This window comes from Ailuropoda melanoleuca, chromosome 4 (assembly GCF_002007445.2).
Source record: "Ailuropoda melanoleuca isolate Jingjing chromosome 4, ASM200744v2, whole genome shotgun sequence".
NCBI lineage: Eukaryota > Metazoa > Chordata > Mammalia > Carnivora > Ursidae > Ailuropoda > Ailuropoda melanoleuca.
The window spans coordinates 114,622,012-114,641,427 of NC_048221.1; positions in this window are offsets into that span (position 1 = coordinate 114,622,012).

Below are 19,416 nucleotides of genomic sequence, written 5' to 3' on the forward strand. Positions count from 1 at the left end.
AGGAAGAAAGGAAGGAAGAGACTGGGAAGAGGCATATTTATGGTCTCCAGTGCCGTGTAACTGGGAATAGAAAGGGGAGAGAGGGTTCATCAGACCCTGTGTGGTTATGAAGGGTTTTCCCCCAGCTCTTCAGGAAGGGATGGGCAGGGAATGGACATTTACTGAATTCTTCTGTACCAGGCACTGCCCTAGGTGCCTGGCTCTTCTGGTGTCCCTTCTGTAATCTTCGTAACCATGTGAAGTAGGTATTAGCCCCACTTTACAGATGAGGAAACTGAGACTCCCCCTGCACAAAGCCTGAACGAGAAACCCTCAAAGTATGTCCTTTATAACAACCCAGCATATCTTCCTTTTTCTCACAAATAGTTGCCTTCCTTAGAGGCAACAGATCATCATACTCCCCAACTGAGAGGGATGGTTGAAGTGATTACCTGAAATAAACGAGATCGAGAATGTTCACAGAGGCTCTTGAGGTAGTCCTCTTCCCCAATGCATGCCCTCAGAAGGAAAACCTAAATACAATTGTATTTACTTTGCAACATCAAAGATCACTGTTACCAAAATAATCTTAGAAAAAAACAAAACAGTGTCTCAATATTGTCTGTAGGTGTGTGGCCTAAGTTGTCAGGCCAATTACCTCACCATCCTCTTTTTCTTCCAGATCAGCGTGTGGTCTGCCTGAGTCATCTCCTAGTAACATATAGATCCCAGAAAAATCAGAGCAAGGACACTGAAACAGACCAACTTTCCAGAGATCCAAAGTCTGAAGGTAATGGAGTTGGCCTGAGGACTGACCCACTCGGTCTCCTAAACTCTGAAGAGTGAGTTTCAAAGACAGGGCAGGGACTCCACTGTTCTGCCCTCCCCTGGAGCGGCAGGGTAAGACAGGATGGAAGTACCTACTTTCCTGTTTATGTCCAAAATTACTAATCCTATTCATGTCTGAGAATTCTGAGTGACAGTTTAAATCTTCAGGCTTAAAATTAAATTCTTTATTACCCTCAGGGGCAGTTCTTCTAATAATCAGACCACTTCAGAACTTTCTATTAGTATCATATTTAGAACAAAACCACTGCCACATCTCCCAATATGTTTCCTCTCTTGCTGCGTAAGCCAACCTTGAAAGAGTGGATTTCCTGAGTGGCTGGGGAAGAAACCACCTAATTGTTTTTCTTACCCTGTTACCTTTTTATCTTTCCACAATATGATGCCCATAGGAAAGGGAAGGTAGGAATAGCAAACCAATATGAAACAAAATGTTAAAGATAATATCATGCTAAGTACAAGCAGATCGAAATGAGAAATACGGAAACACTCGAGTTAAAGTGTTAACGTATAATTTTATGATGATTTTCCATCGCCTAGGGTTCTCCAATTTTCTTCAATTTTGGTAACAGTTTAGTCAATAGCTGCTACTGTAGTTTGGGAGCTGCAAGAATCTGACTGTGAGACAGAGTTTAGCATTCAGGGTGTGTCTGAGGGAGAGCCCTTGGGACAAACCCCTGAGGCGGGGAGAGGGAGGAACAGGACTCGGCAGAGGGAAAGTTAGCAGGGAAGTGGGGCCCCCTCCACAGCCTCACCCAATCCCATGGGGCGCCCTGGAGCTGGAAGCCCTGTTGGAGCTGTCACACGGTAAGCCAAAATGTCTAGGGCTTTCTACCCCCACCTCAGTGGAGGGACTTCCTGCAAGCAGCTCCCTGCTGCCAAGCAAGCGGACAGCTAGAGGCTGTCTGCCAACAGCACTCCAGCAGCTGGAGCGGAGTCCTTCCCTGAAGGGGCATCTGAGCCGTGCCTCTCTGTATCCGTGCAAATGCATCCACGGGCTGTATCTCGTACAAAGAACCGAAGCTGATTTTAGTAAGTAAACTCTTTTTTACATGTGAGCTCTTCTGACAATTCTCCATAAAACTACAAATCTGAAAAAAGCCTCTATGTATCCCTACTCCCTTCTTTATTCGTATCTTTAATTGTGCCTGATACACTAAATATCCTTTTTTCCTTTACTCATTCTACTTTTCTCCCTTCTTTTGTTCTGGAAATTGTCAGAAATCCCTTAGATCTGCTATTTTTTCCCCTGCTGCAACCTGTCCCTTCTTCACACTCTTCCCATGGAAGATAACCCATGACTACTATATCCAATTAAAGAATTTCAGGCCCCATTTCTCATCATGGAAAAAAATCGGTTGTGTAGGCAGCGACAGCACTTATCACGAGTGGAGTGGTTATCATCTTCATTATAGTATAGATTCTATACTGTGAGGACCCAACTGCGATAAAAGATCATCCCCGAGCGTTTGCCATTGCAGGATTTTCACAGAGCTAGTCTCACCATTGGATGAATGCTGTCATAACCAGAAAGTTGTGTTAAAACAGTAGTTCTCGGGGCGCCTGTGTGGCACAGGGGTTAAACATCTGCCTTCGGCTCAGGGCATGATCCCAGTGTTATGGGATCCAGCCCCACATCAGGCTCCTCCGCTGGGAGCCTGCTTCTTCCTCTCCCACTCCCCCTGCTTGTGTTCCCTCTTTCGCTGGCTGTCTCTATCTCTGTCAAATAAATAAATAAAATCTTTAAAAAAAAAAAAAAAGAAAGAAAAAAAAAACAGTAGTTCTTAGGGTGCCTGGGTGGCTCAGTCAATTAAGTGTCTGCCTTTAGCTCAGGTCATGATTCCAGGGTCCTGGGTTAGAGCCCTGGATTGGGCTCCCTGCTCAGTGGGCAGCCTGCTTCTCCCTCTCCTTCTGCCCCTCTCTCCTGCTCGTCCTCTCTCTCTTTCTGTTTCTCTCTCAAATAAATAAATAAAATCTTAAAAAAAAAAAAAAACCCAGTAGTTCTCAAAATGTGACCCATGGATCCCTGGGGATTCTCCAAGATCTTTTTGAATGTCTACAAGGTTGAATCAATATTTATAATAATACTAAAGCAAAGTTACCTTATTTTACTGTATTAACTTTACACAGATGATGCAAAACTGCTGATACCTTCGCGCTAAGACAGGACACAAAACTATACTATTAAAAAAAAACTGTTCACTTAGAAATCATTCTATTATTCACTGATATGCACAGTGAAAAAAAAAGGGAAAAGGAAAAGAACAGACAAAAAGAGAACAAAAGAGCCAATCTTAAGAATATCACAATGGGGGCGCATGGGTAGCGCAGTCGTTAAGCGTCTGCCTTCGGCTCAGGGCGTGATCCCAGATCAAGTCCCACATCGGGCTCTTCCTCTGGGAGCCTGCTTCTTCCTCTCCCACTCCTGCTTGTGTTCCCTCTCTCGCTGGCTGTCTCTCTGTCACATAAATAAATAAAATCTTAAAAAAAAAAAAGAATATCACAATGAAGCAATAAAAACTGTGGTTATTAAATCTCAACCCTTGACTGAGTATACGTCTTTGATTTTTAACAGTTTTGTTGAGATATAATTAAAATACATTCAACTGTACAAATTATGTAATTATATACTACAGACAATATTGAGACACTTTTATTTTTTTCTAGCATTATTTTGTTAACAGTGATCTTTGATGTTACAAAGTAAATACAATTGTATTTAGGTTTTCCTTCTGAGGGCATGCACTGGAGAAGAGGACTACCTCAAGAGCCACTGTGAACATTCTCGATCTTGTTTATTTCAGGTAATCACTTCAACCATCCCTCTCAGTTGGGGAGTATGATGATCTGTTGCCTCTAAGGCAAGGCAACTATTTGTGAGAAAAAGGAAGATATGCTGGGCTGTTATAAAGGAAATACTTTGAGGGTTTCTCGTTCAGGCTTTGTGCAGGGGGAGTCTCAGTTTCCTCATCTGTAAAGTGGAGCTAATACCTACCTCACGTGGTATATAATCTGATGAGTTTTAACATGTTTACACCTATGAAATGATCGCCACCATCAAGAAAAGGAAAATATCCATCTTTTACCCATAGGTTATATAAATTATGTTATTTAGTTTCCAAATAGTTGAGGATTTCTCTGATATCTTTTTGTTATTGATTTCAAATTTAATTCCACCATGGTCAGGGAAGAGACTTGGTGTGGGTGAATCCTTTTAAACATTTTTGAGAATTGTTTTATAGCCCAGAATATGATCTATCTTAGCAAATGTTCCTTCTGCACATTAAAGAAATATGTATTTTGCTGTTATTGGGTAGACTATTGTATAAACATCAACTAGGTAAGGTAGTTGATAATGTTCCAAATCTTCCAATTAATAACTGGTTTTGTCTATTCAGTCTATTGATTACTAAGGGAGTGAGACAGAAATCTCTGACTATAATTGTGGATTGAATTTTTATATCATATATTTATAAGCTTTCTTATTGAGTGTATAAATATTTAGGATTGCAATGTCCTTTTGACAAATTTATCATTACAAAACAACCCTCTCTATACTTGGTCATATTCTTTGCTCTGAAATTTACTTTTTTTCTAATATTAATTGTAGCCACTCCAACTTTCTTTTGATCGCTGTTAGCATGGTATATCTTTCCCCATTCTTTTTACTTTTGAACTGTTTTCTTATTTACATATAAAGTAGGTTTCTTGTAGGTAGCATATAGTAAGGTCTTGCTCTTTTTTATCCAATTGGACAATCTCTGGCTTTTAAATGGGTGTTTAGATTATTTATATTTAATGTGATTATTGATATGGTCAAATTTAAATGTACCACTCTATTATTTTTTTTCTATTTGTTCCATCTGTTCTTTGGTCATTTTTACCACTTCTTCTGATTTATCTTGGATTAATTTATTTTTATTATTTCATTTTATCTCCTTTGTTAGCTTGTCAGCTATACCTCTGTTTTGTTTTTAGTACATGTTTTAGGATTTATAATATATATCTTTAATGTATTACTATCATCAAGAAATATTATATCACTTAATGTATAATACAAGAATCTTATGGGGCACCTGGGTGGCTCAGTCAGTTAAGCATCCGACTCTTAATTTTAGTTCGGCTCATGATGTCACAGTTGTGGGCTTGAGCCCTGTGTTGGGCTCCCCACTCAGCAAGGTTTGCTTCTCTGCCTCTGCCCCTCCCCACTCTCTAACATAACTAAATAAAATCCTTAAAAAAAAAGAATCTTACAATGGCATACTTCTACTTCCCTTCTTAGTCTTTGTGCTATTGTTGTCAGATATTTTACTTATAAATATTAAGTTCAAGATACACTGCAATTTTCTTTGCATTAAACAATTACCTTTCAAATAAATTGTTAAAATTAGGTTTTTAAAAGTCTTTTTAATTTACCCACATATTTACCACTTCTGATATCCTTCCTTCCTTTGTATAGACACATATGTTCATCTGGTATCATTTTCCTTCTGCTTAAAGGACGTCCTTTAACATTTCTTGTAGCACAGGTATGGTGGCAATTTTTGTATGCTGAAAAAAAATTATTTTTCCTTCATTTTTGAAAGATGTATCTACTGAGTATAGCATTCTGTGTTGACAGCTTTTTTCCTTCAGTACTTTTTTTTTTAAAGATTTTATTTATTTATTTATTTATTTGAGAGAGAGAGAGCGCGAGCATGTGCATGAGTGAGCATGCGCTGGGGGAGGGGCAGAGGGAGAGGGTGAAGCAGTCTCCCCATTAAGCAGGGAGCCAGACTTGGGGCTCAGTCTGAGCCACCCAGGTACCCCTCTTGTATTTTAAAGATATTTCTCCACTGTCTTCTTGCTTGCTTTGTTTCTGATGAGAAATCAACTATCATCCTAATCTTTGTTCCTCTGCATGTAATGTGCTACAGTCTGTCTTAAGATTTTCTCTTTTACAATTTTTAAACAATTTGATTGTGATATATCTTGGTGGAATTTTATGTTCTTGTGCTTGGGGTTCATGGAGTTTCTTGAATTAGTGGGCTTTAAGTTTTCATCACATTTGGAAAATATTTAGCTATTATTTCTTCAAGTATTTTTATCAGCCCTCTTCCATTGGGAGCTCCACTTACATACATATTAAGTTATTTGAAGTTTTCCCACAGTTCACCAGTGCTCTGATATTTCTTTCTGCTTTTTTCCTTTGTCTATTTCATTTGTAGCTATAGTTTCTATTTCTATGTCTTCAAGTTCCCTAATTGTTTTATAGTGCCTAATCTGTTATGAACTCCATCTCGTTACTTTTTATCCCAGACATGGCTGTTTTCATTCTTTAGAGGTTTGATTTAGATTTTCTTTATACCATCCTTAACATGTCCAACATTTCCTTTACCTTCTTGAACATATGGAATGTAATTATGACAACTGTTTTTATTTATTTATTTATTTATTTATTTATTTAAGATTTTATTTATTTGAAAGAGAGAAAAAGCAAGAGAGAACACAGAGGGAGAGGGAGAGTCAGACTTGCTGCTGAGCAGAGAGCCAGACACAGGGCTTGATCCCAGGACCCTGAGGTCATGACCTGAGCTGAAGGCAGATGCTTAATCAACTGAGCCACCCAGGTGCCCCTATGACAACTGTTTTTAATATCCTTATCTGCTAATTTATCATCTGTGTCATTTCTGTGTCTGTTTCTATTGATTGATTTTTCCCCCTTCATTATAGTTGTATATTGCCACTTCTTTGCATGCCTGGTAATTTTTTTATTAGATATCAGATGCTGTGAATTTTACTTTTTTGGGTGCTGGGCATACTTGTTTTCCTTTAAAGGTTCTTGATCTTTGAAACATAGTTGAGGTGAAAGTAGTTTGATCCTTTGGAGTCTTGCTTTTAGTTTTATTAGGGGGGAGCAGAGCAGTTTATTATCCAGGTATAATATGACCCCGAGCTGAAGCAATATTCTCTGGGCATTTACTTTTGTCCCTTGCCCTTTGTAAGGTGAGATTTTTTTTCCACTTTTTTTTCTTTTCTTTCTTTTTCTTTTTTTTCTTTTCTTTTTTTTTTAGATTTTATTTATTTATTTGAGAGAGAGCACAGAGGGAGAATGAGAAGGAGAAGCAGACTCCCCGCTGAGCCGAGAGTCCAGTGCAGGTCTGGATCCCAGGACCCCGGGGTCATGACCTGAGGCAAAGGCAGACTCTTAACCAACTGAGCCACCCAGCCACCCCCCTACTTGGACTAGTAGAAACACAAAAGATTCCTGACCCTCTCTTTACCCTGGGGCTCATTATGCCTGCTCCTTTTTGTTAGCTCTTCCATCTTAGGTAATTTCCTCATCTGAACGTGCTGATTTATACTCAGATGAAGACTTATGGAGAAATCTTAAATGATCTCTCTCTCCTCCACTCTGTCCTGCAAATTCTAGTCACCTTCCCATCTTCTCAACTCTGTTCTTTCATCTCACAGAGACCACCTGACTCTGCTGGGATTCCTCCTACCTGCACTGCATCCTGGAAACCCCTTAAGATGGCAAGTGGGGAGAGTGTTTAGCTCATGTCACTTGCTTCCCCTCTGCCATCCCTCTTTTGTGATACTTGTTTCCCAATATTTAAACATCATTGTTTGACTTCTTTTTTCAAGATGGGATGATAAATCTAGTCTCTGTTACTCCATCTTGACTGGAAGCAGAAGTTGAGAGTATGAATCTTTTTATATTCTGCGTGACAAAATGGGAGGTACATGGGTGCCTGGGTGGCTCAGTCGGTTGGGCAGATGGGTGCCTGCCTTGGGCTCAGGTCACTATCCCAGGGTCCTGGGATTGAGTCCCAAATCGGGCTCCCTGCTCAGTGGGGAGTCTGCTTCTCCCTCTTCCTCTGGCCCTCTCCTCTGCTTGTGCTCTCTCTCTCTCTCAAATAAATAAATAAAATCTTTTTTTTAAAAATGGTAGATACAAATAAAGTACTCATGCTGCATACTGAAGGACAATTGTCTCAAGGAGATGCTCTTGTACGATTCTTTGAATGCATCGTGAACTATCTGCTTTTTTCATAAGATTCTTTTACTGATAGAATAAAAAGTGACTGATAATCTATGATTATTCAGAGTTGGATATTTGGCAGACATTTGTTTAAAAAATGAATAAAGTGTGCCTATGCCTTCAAGGAAACTAACTGGCAGTATTTATCGCCAATGATAAAACTAGATCTTTCAGGTAAAAATAGAAATTTTGGAAAATTTGTATAAGCTACTGTAAGCCTGACAGTTTCCTTACATGTGACAAATTTTCTGACAAAGCCAGTTATTTTAACAAATGTAATTTTTAAATAATATATAATAAAATGTTCAACATTTGGAGTATCTGTATAACTCAGTGAACCAGTATTTTCCAAATGCTCAGTGCCCAAATCACAGAGAAAAGATCCATGCAAAGTGTGAGACCAATGGATTTTAATGTAATGAAGTAAAAAATTTTATTTATATGGTCTTAGATTCTGCAGTGCAGCTAACTGTTATGACGTTACCATCTACCATGTTTTGATCGAATAACAAAGAAGATTATCCATAAATATCTGAAGAGGTTATTAAAATACTTCTTTCTTTTCCTACTACATGTTAGCATGAGGCCAAATTTTCTTCATATACTTCAACCAAAAGAACGTATCTCATTAGATTGAATGTATAAACAAACCCAGTTATTTTCTAATAAGTCAGACATTAAAGAAAATTTTTAAATATTTGAAATTATCAATCTTTTCACAAAATTATTTTTGTTTTTAGAAACACAGAAATTTTCCGTAAAAATGTGTTATTTAACATGTAATGCTGTTATTTTTAAGTAAGTCATGATTAAACATTTATAAAGTACCTGTTTTAATTTTCAATACAGTATATATTGACAGACATAATTCAACAAACAAAAACTATTTGTGTTCCTCAATAATCGTTAGTAAGGTAAAGGAGTCCTGGGACCAAAGAATTTGAGAACCACTGTGTTATTTAACCTGGGAGAGAGAACACATTAAGTCAATGGTTTTAACTACATAGTGAAATCATGTAGAAAGCCCCCCCCTTTTTTAAAATAATGATGCCTGAGTGCCCCCCCTACAGGTTTTGATATGATTGGTCTGGTGTGTGGCCTGGACATCAGGTATCTTTAAAATTTCCCAGGTGATTCTAGCAGGGCTAAGAACCATTGCATTAATCCCACACTCTGAGAAACACACTAGCAAAAACCATATAATCAGATTAATGACAGCATTAATGATCATTTTGTGAAAGCCCTGAGGATAATGGTAAAAAAAAAAAAAATTGGCAAAGTGGACCACTCCTAGACAAATTATGAAGTAGACAAAATTAGATCCAAACCTCTCAGCCTTCCCCTCACTTTTTGCCATCACGCTAAAACACCTTGCCCTTTGTTCCTTGAGTGGCCACAGAGATTATAAAAACGCCCACATTATACCCCTGCCCAAATTCATCCACCACAGCTTTCAATAATGGAATGAAAAATTAAAATGTTTGCTTCCGCAGTACAGAGTCAGACCTTTGCTGTTCCTCAGAAATCTCAGGAATCCAGATTTCCTGTAAATCTTCCCAGCTCCTTTCACCTTATCAGAGGTCAAGTCAAGATGGCAATAAAAGTTAGGGAAAAAATATCCTTTCCTCTGGTTTTCTGGCCCTCTCCCTTCCCAGCCCTTTAGAATAACAGTCCACTCTCCTCTCAAAGAAAGGGAGGGGAACATTCCCCATAAACCCTGACTCCTTTCACTAACACTCATCTTGCCCCCAAACAAAATTCGTCTTACTCCTTCACTGGTTTTATCCTGCTTTTGAATCAATTTTTCTCCGCAGGCTCTAAAAACCAAAAGCTTTCAAGATCCAAAGAAATACGCTTCCAGTAAGGAATTTTAATCTGCTCAAGGAGATGAGAGCAGAGAGACTCAAAAGATGAAGAACCCCCCCCCCCAAAAAAAGGGTTCATCTCTCTACTGCTCACAGAATAGATGGCTCTGATCTGTATGATACCAAAATTGTATCGTTTCAATTAACCAATTGTTAGGAAGAGTACATATACATATAGTGTATATTTGTGTATTTGTAGATTCATTTTGCTTTTTACTTAAAAGATTCGATCTCTAATTTTTGTTTGTTCATTTGTTTTGCATTTTAAGGATTAAGTAGGTGACAAGGCACGGATTTCTGGAAAATTTCAATGATACTATGTGAAATACAAAGAGCTGTTAGCACAAGAATGTTTCCATTCAAAGTTACTAACTAAATTTCTTTATTCAAGGTAAAAATATGATCAAAGAGGGTAGGTATGTCAATGATACATTTCTAAAGATCCTCTATTCTATATATTAATATGATGAAAGGTATTACTATTATCCTCATTGTTAATGATAAAATAAAAGCACAGGGGGGTCAAGTAACCTGCCTGGGCAGATACAAAGGCAACTCAACGGCAGGTGGTTTATGTTTACTGCTACCTACAGGCTTTGCCAGTTTCAAAGGAGAAAATCTAAGCAATTATAAAATCTAATTTTTAATATACTGAGGTAGGCTTTTCCTGAACGTAAAGGCAGACACCTTTGAAATTATTTTATCTCCAAGTGTTAAGCAGAATACTCATTTTGTGTTGCTTTCTCTTTCATCACCTAACACCATACCTATTAGAAGGGGAAGTGTGATTTATTCCCCAAAATAAAATGAAATACCACAATGTAAACTAATATAATCTAAAGTCAAGGCTAAGGCACTATTGTGTTTTGCGTTGGGGTCGCTGACAGATTTTCCAAGGTATTCTATTCTATTTATCTTTGTTCTAATGATAAGAAATTATGAGGGTTTTCTACTGATCACACTATGCAGTCTGTACTCAGAGTTAACTGTAAAAGCACCCTTTCTCTCAGTTTTGTGATCCTGAAGCTGTATTAATTGTGGTTGCTAATTAGGCCCTTTCCGACTTTTCATGAAAGGATAATAATTCCACGAGTAAATTTCAAGTCATGAACAAACAAACAAACAAACAACAAAAACTTGTTTTAAGACTCGGGTTAGGCCCAGCAGTCTCAAATGAGAGAGGAAGGGAGGCTCTAAACTCTCTTGCCACAGGATTCCAAAATAAAATGTTAAAAAAGTAAATAAATATGATACAAATATACAGAAAATAGCAACACTCATTTAAAAAAAAAAAACCAAGTTGACTATGCTATCATAGCTATTAATAATAATGATAGAAAGTTGCAACATGATACTATAACCTAAATTCTGCCTTAAACCACGTATGTTCCTATATATATCTTTAGTTTTGCTTAAATTTAGGTTTAAACTTAGGATGAATTTATGATGTTTGTTTTATTTATATATCTGAAAACATTAGCAATGTATTTTAAGTGTTTTAGTAATTCTAAAACAGCCCAGATTGAGGTCATAAAAAATCCTTTCCAACCCTACGGTTTATATATACAACATTGTTGAGACCATAATAAATTAGATGAGCTAATCCACCTTCAGTTTTAATGTTTGAAAAAGCATTTCAACAGAGCTGTCATTGGCACCAGGCTGAGAGTATACCTGAATTTCCCTTTAAAAGAAGCTTAAATTACTCGGCATAAAATTTTAGTAAGACTAATCCCCTTCCGTCCCTGGCCAAACCTTCATTTTTTCTGCTTCTCACTGCCTTAAGTCACATGGCTATTATGGGCAACACTAAAATTTGAATTTAGAGATCCGTAAGAAAGTGAAAGAGATCACATAATTGTCTTTCATGATATATTTGTTTAGTCTTCCAAGGAAAATCTTTCCAACAGCCTAGGGTTAAACCTGTATTACAAATTAGGAAGAAACAAAGTTGTCATTTTAGGAAGCAGACGGGGAGGAAATTTTGCAAGCAAAGGAAGTGACCAAAGAAGAATTGTGCTTCTTCATTGCAGTCTGAGGCAAATGGTCCCTTTCTTTCAACCCTACTCTTAGATTCGAGAAAATAAACACCGATCAGAAAACAAGCTAATGGCTCAGACAGGAAATACGTGACATTCGGGACCATGCCCTATACGTAGGATACAGGAAAAATTATTATTCGGGATTTTTAGAGCCTGCAAGTATGAAGGAAATGTGGTATGATAGCTACATAATAGCCTTCTTACACACATCTCTGTGTCCTAGTATTTCACACGTTTATCTTTATTATATTCTGCAGCTAGTTACATAGTACTGTTATTTTCTAGTACACACACATCTTTAGCATATACTTGACATGCGTAAAACCTTTTGATAACATAATCCCTACAAGAGCAGGGACCTGGAAGCATACTAATTCTCAATAAAATATTGAATGTCTGAAAACGTATATCATATGGTTATCCAGAATGGTACCTGCCAAAAACGTGAGGAAATATTTGACTCGTCATCGTGCATGAGAGTACAGCCTCACCAATAACAACAGGCAGACCTGATCTTGCTGCGCACTGCTACCTTCTTTAATTATTGCCCTTCTTCCCTTCGTTTCTATTTCTAACGTAATGAACACCATCAGTTCCCAAATGCTGGTTCCATATTAACGCTTGTCCACGACTATCCTTATTTAGTCTGTTACAAAATGAGAAAATTAAGAAAAATCTGTTTTGCCAACAACGGAATTGTTTTTAATGTTTATTTTTATACTCTGCCTTCATGTTGGATGTTACAAAATTTTTTAATTAATGTAATAGTTGGTGTAAATTCCTGAGTTGGTATTGCTCTATTGTTTTTTTAGTTGTAGTAAAAGATACGGGACATAACATTTGCCATCTTAGCCAATTTTAAGAGTACAGGTCAGTGGCATGAAGCACATTCACGCTGTTGTGCAACCATCCCCAACAGCCAGCTCCAGGACTCTTGTCATCGGGCAGAACGGAAACTCTGAATCTGTTAAATAATAACTCTCCATTCTCGCCTCCAACCCTTGGCAACCACCGTTCTACTTTCTGTCTCTATGAGTTTGACTACTCTAAGTACCTCATATAAGTGGAATCACTAGTATTTATATTTTTGTGACTGGTTTATTTCACTTAGCATGATGTCCTCAAGGTTCCTCCATGTTGTAGCATGTGTTAGACTTCCCTTCCTTTTCAAGAGTAGGACCTCTATAAATGTAATCTCCCCTCCTGCTCTTCCTGCAGATAATGTCATCCCTTGGCATGGTTTCATTCTCTGCCCTATGCAATGGCTTCCAAATCTCAGTGGCACACTGAGACTGGGTAAAGCAGTCTGCAGAGAAGATAGGGATGAGTTACATATGGCCCCTGCTTTTCAGGAGCTCACAGTTTAGTGAGAGAGAGAGTTGTGTGCTCAAGTGTCACAGGTGCTATGGAAGCAACCTGTCTGGAGTCCAAGGAAAGGCATGGTTATTCCCAGTGTGCCTGAAGTGGACAGGAAAGTCCTCATAGATTGAGTCTTGGTTACCGGTGGAAAAGGGAGAAAAGGGTATCATATTAGCAAAAATACAGTGGGAAACTGTCAGCTGTTCCCCACTGCTTTAGGTGCTAGGACGTGAGGCATTGGAGAAAACAATAGGAGAAGGCAGGACGGGGCACATCGTGCACAAACTAAAAAGTTTGCACAGTGAAGGCATTGGTTAGCTACTGAAGGATTTCACAGGGAATCATACTCTACATTTGAGAACTGTCACTCTGGTGGCAGGGTAGAGAATGGACTAGAGAAGTTTCAGTCAAGCAGGAAAATGTCTTAGAAATCTCTTAGATGGTCATTTCAGTAGATCAGGTAAGAGCTGACCGAGGCCTGAACTAAGACAGCCATAGTGAAAAAAGAAGAAGAGGCATAGAACACAAGAATTAGGACAGTATGAAATTGATGGGACTTGGTCACTAATTGCATTTGAGAACCAGGGAAAAGGAGTCTAGGCTGACCAAGAAGTTTCTGTCTTAGATGACTAAACTGATGGTAACACTACACACCAACACTGGAAATAAAGGAAGAAGAAAAGGTTTCAAGGCAAAGATGAGTTCAGCTGGGGACACTTTGAATTTGTGATCTTTCTGTGGAACATTCAAGTGGTTATAGAAAGGGATCAAGGCTAGAGGTAGAGATTTGTCACCTTGGTGGTTGAAGCCACGTGTAGCAAATACAGCACGTGTCCTGCCAGTAGCCCCTCCACACTCACCATTCTCCCCACCTGCCCACCCAAAGGCTTCCAGCTGAGGGTAAATGTGACTCCATTGGGAGCCCACTTGGTGGGCTGGCCACCTCTGAGGGTCACAGGGAGTCACTGCTAATGAACATGGAGTTTCTTTTGGGGGCAATGAACATATTCTGAAATTAGATAGTGGTAATGTTGCATAATTTGTGAATATACTCAAAACCAGTAAACTGTGCACTTTAAAAAGGTGAATTTTATAGTTTGTGAATTACATCTCAATTGTTAAAAGTTGTGTGAGGAAAAAAATCCTATGACTCAGCCTAACTGAACTATTTGGTCCACAACTGTGCCCCCATGTTTTTATATCTATGTGCTCTTTTTTTTTTTTTAAAGATTTTATTTTTATTTATGTGACAGAAAGACAGCCAGCGAGAGAGGGAACACAAGCAGGGGGAGTGGGAGAGGAAGAAGCAGGCTTCCAGCAGAGGAGCCCAATGTGGGACTCGATCCCAGAACGCCGGGATCACGCCCTGAGCCGAAGGCAGACGCTTAACGACTGCGCTACCCAGGCGCCCCTATATCTATGTGCTCTTGGTCACTGTTGCTTCCACCTGGAATTTTCCTTTTTCCCTAGTCCCCTCCCCCATATTTCCAAATCCTACTCATTCTTCAAAGCCCAGCCGAAATCCTTTTTGTCCATGCATTTAGCCTTCTCCAGGTCAGGGGCGTGTCTTGTACTTCTTTGCCATATTCTAACCTTTCATTTTGCTTCCTACTTACTTTTTTACTCTTTCCTCCATGTCACAGATATTTACATACCTTATTTAATAAATGGTAGTCCCCAAGAACAGCAATTATTTCACCTATAGATCCTATCAAATAAATGCCTTGCACATAGTAACTTCTCAAAAATGTTTATCAAATAGCACACCAAGGACTGTAAAGTCATAAGCGGAATCTAGGGAAAAAGGCAAGCAAGCCAAATTAACCTCAATTCCCTTGCAGCTGCACACTCCATCATCATTTAAGGAACTATGAGACAGTTTAAAGTCTAGGGTTAGTGAGAATTCTTTCTGGAATTACTTGAGATTTGGAAACTTGAGATGTATGATCAGAGTACCAATTACAATAAAATGTTCAGCTCAGTATATCTGGTTAACTTTACTAAAAACAAAACCAACAAACGTAAAACCGTTAAGTGATGTTATCCTGCATGGAAACACCTGAAGCTATCAGTGTAGAAAGTGCCACAGTGATGGCTTCTGGTCAACCAAGTACCTGTGTGGTAGGATCTTCCTTTGATAAAGTAAACAGGAATTCGTCCTATGGCCGTAGGGATTCCTGTGTCATTTAAACTCTTCACTATTATCTTAAATTTCCCTTCACAGACTCAAGCTTATTAACTTTCCTTTCTCTGTGCTGCCAGGAGATGTGGCACCATAAAAAGCTCTAACTCTTTAACGTGAATAATAGCTAACATTTACTGAGCATTCACTTGTGAATTTTTACAAGTGTCTTCCATGTGTTATGTTATTTAGCTGTTGCACAACTCGCAGGGTAAGGAGTGCTGTCACCCCAGGTAACTGATGCTGAGACCAAAGCTGACAGAGGTTGCCGTGCCCGTGGCCGCACGGCAGTTCAGTGGCAGAACCACGATGCCACTGGGTGGACTACCTTCCGTGCCCACTACGTGTGTGGTGCACTCAGGGCATTTCTTCCTTCTCACACCAACCCTGTGGGGTACGTGATCACCTCTCCTCATTTCACAGGTAAGAACATCAATTCTTAGTTGAGACTGAGTAGCACACACCCGCGACATGGCAGAGACTAGGCTGGATTCTGAGTCCCAGCCCAACCCATTCCTGCTAACTGGCTTCTCAGGGCTGCTGCCGTTTCCAGACTGTGAGTGAGGAAGCCCACTTGCCTAACTTCTTTGCTCTGGCCAGTGTTGGCATGAGAATTCATGTTAATACTGGCTCCCTATCCAGGTCCATAGCACCTTTGTTCTCTTTCTCAGTTGGCTTTTAAAATACATTATAACCAGTCTACAGTATTTCAAAAGAGAGGTTTTTTGGGCGCCTGGGTGGCTCAGTTGATTAAGCATCTGACTCTTGATTTCGGCTCAGGTCATGATCTCAGGGTCATGAGATCGAACCTCCAAGTTGAGCCCCAGGACAGGCTCCGTGCGGCTAAGCGTGAAGCCTCCTGGAGATTCTCTTTCTCCTTCGCCGCCTACCCTCCCCCACGCATACGAGTGCTCTCTCTAAGAAAAGTTTTTAATTAATATTAAATTAAAATGAAATCCAAAAGCATATTTATGCATTATTTTGTCCTTCCTGGAGAAACGTATTTTGCAACCATAAAGGTAAACAGGAATTACCAGTGATGAGCAAGGCAATTGGCTCTTTATTACAGATTACTGAATATTAAATTTTAAGGACACCTTATAAAATCTGAGGTAGATTATGCGCAGTAGCCTCTCCCTTTAGTTACCAGATTTTTAATTTTTTATTTATTTTAAGATTTATTTATTTATTTAACAGAGAGAGACAGCCAGCGAGAGGGAACACAAGCAGGGGGAGCGGGAGAGGAAGAAGCAGGCTTCTAGTGGAGGAGCCTGATGTGGGGCTCGATCCCAGAACGCAGGGATCACGCCCTGAGCTGAAGGCAGACGCTTAACCGCTGTGCCACTCAGGCGCCCACAGATTTTTTAAATCTTCCTTTTAGTTGAGCCCTCCTTACCACAATTCTTTGATTATATACTATGTTATATTTGTAGATATGAACGGAAATTTTTAACATAGTTTATATAGTATACAATCAAATAGTAAATTATATAAAGCTAAATATAAATGCATATAAAGAAAACGGAGGGGTTATGTGTGATAAACACAAAAAGCTATATAAAAATGAATGAATGTGCCTAGCTCAGAGCCGATGTTCGATAAATGATAAATATTACTAGCTTTTATATCCAAGCAGAAGACCATGATGTTCTACAAGTTCAGTAAGGGGAAAGACACAGGGAATCCAGGTGGATCTATTACACTCAGTCCATAATAAAACATAATAAATGACATGAGAATAATCTATCAAGGGCTGTGAGAATACATAACAATTACTGAGAGCCTGCAAATCAGAGAAGACAGTTCCAAGGATGTAACAGTTCGACCTAGTCTAGGAGACTTAGGTCTCTTGCAGTAATCCAGAGTGTGAGATGGTGGGGGGGTGGTCCATATTAGGGTAGTGGCAGTGGAAAATGAGGAAGGTCATTTTGAAGGATATATAAGGTGTGTCTCTGCTGATTAAAAAAAATAGATACTAAAGCATTTTCTCCCACAACTATTTTACTAACTGTGTAGTGACACCCAAATGCTTTCTGCATTTTTCACCTATGTTTCAACATCATGAAAAAACCCACAAAAACAAAATAATTTTTTCAGTAATCACATCCCATAAATTAAACCCAGCTGAAGTTTTAAAATAATGAGCATTTCCTCTAGTAGGGGCCTTAGCAAATCATCTTTCTCTCCATTTAGGATTCTGAATAAGGTAACTCTGCTCTCTTAAGTCATGAGTGTTAACTCTCTTTGCTTGTATCAGGTACACATCTGAGTGATTGTGTTGCACGGCATTCAGTACAAGGGAGGCCAGTGAATGTGGGCCAAGATTTGCAACTAGAGCCCCAGAAGAGGAAGATTGTAAGCTTCCAATTTTCATAAGCCATCGCCAAGAAATAAAACCTTTTCCATCATGGTCACTATCTCAAGGCTAAAAAATCTCACATGGGAATACATTTACTTATTAAAACAAATCTTAATCGCTGCAATGCTTTTGGAATAGGAATAAAATGTCTTGAGGAAATTGTAGTTCATGTTAAGCAAAAAATTACGGGTACAAAGAGAGTCTTATGCCAAAATGTATTGTTGAAAGTTTCATCTAAAGTGGAGGAGAGAATTTCATTTTTTAAAAGAGAAGCAGAGCAGTGGAAATGGAATGAATATATATATATATATTTTTTTTCTTTTCTCTCTCACACACAAATCCTTAAATCTCTATATAATCAGCTTGATTCCTTTAGAAAAGTTACTTCTAGGAAGAGTAACTTCTGTCTCTTTAAGGACCACGAGAGAAAATGGAAGTCACTAGTGAGATGGGACTGGCTGTAAACTGCTCCAATGAGGTCCTGGGAATCTTGCTGAGAGAGAATATTTGGGGCTGGACTAAAACGTCTGTTGGGAAGTGGGAGGAAGAAAAAGGCAAAGTTAGGTCAGCACGTTCTTTAAAAAGAATGTAAACTCGAGTGGATTTACTTTCAATTTTAACATAAAACAATAGCAGAATAAGACTAAATATAAAATATTGATCAAATTAGGTACATACTACGGGATATGGGACATTTAGCAGCTTCCAATTACTGAGACTATTTCAGAAATGTCTTTTCTAAACAATAGCTTCAGTGTAGATTAGAGTTATACACAATTTTACTTGCCCCATCTTTAATATAAATTATTTAAAATTTCCCATTTCTTAAGTTTAAATACAAGACCATCCGTCAAGATTGATGACTTAGCATAAAACAGAGGGACCCACTTAACTTTCTTTTCTTTCTGTTCTCAGAAGCTGCCTTAGACCACTGCATGGGGATGGATGGATTATTGACAGCAGCCTATCCAGCTGGTCTCAATATATTTTACTTAAGTATTTTTGAGATAAAATCGTGACAGAAGGAGAACTAGGTCCTTTCTGGGACAATAACTGTCAGCTGGTCAGGTTTTCCTCTCACATAAAAGTGATAATTTATCACATAGTGTATTTTCCCTCTAGATCCTCATTCTGACGCCTGCCCCCCCTTCCCCGGGCATTGTTACCCTCGTTTCCCTGGACGTGGAAGCCTAGGTTAGTGACTCTTGACTGCACTTCACTTTGATGGTAGGGGACACCCGCGAGTGGAATGATGGACAAATAGGAACCACAACACACATTGAAAGCAACCACTTCAGTTGACTCTGCTTAGATGAAGGACTCTGGATATCTCTGCCTCGCGTGCGGAATGCCCAGGGCTGCGGCGCCAGGAGGCCACCTGGGAGGCAGGCCCGAGGGAGGAAAACATGGGGAACAGGGAGAAGAGCGCTCAGGGTGGAACCGGCTCTCTGCTTGGACCTCTTCCAAGTCCCCCGTTCAAGTTGTCACCTCTTGGTTCTTTGCCACCGTGGCCTCCGTCAGAGCGGACGATAAAAGAGAAAAAGACAATGATGGGGCTTAAGTGCCGTGTGTAACTGGTTTAAATACACGGTTGCGCCCCGCTCCCCCGCGCCCACGGAGACACAGGGACGTCCGAGGGCGCAGAGCTCCCGCTGCCCCTGCACAGTGCAAAGGCAGTGACCCGCGCCGCTACTACCCGCTCGGGCCCGCCCGGAAACTACAGCTCCCGGCAGGCCCCGCGCCGGCCGCGCGCCCCCGCC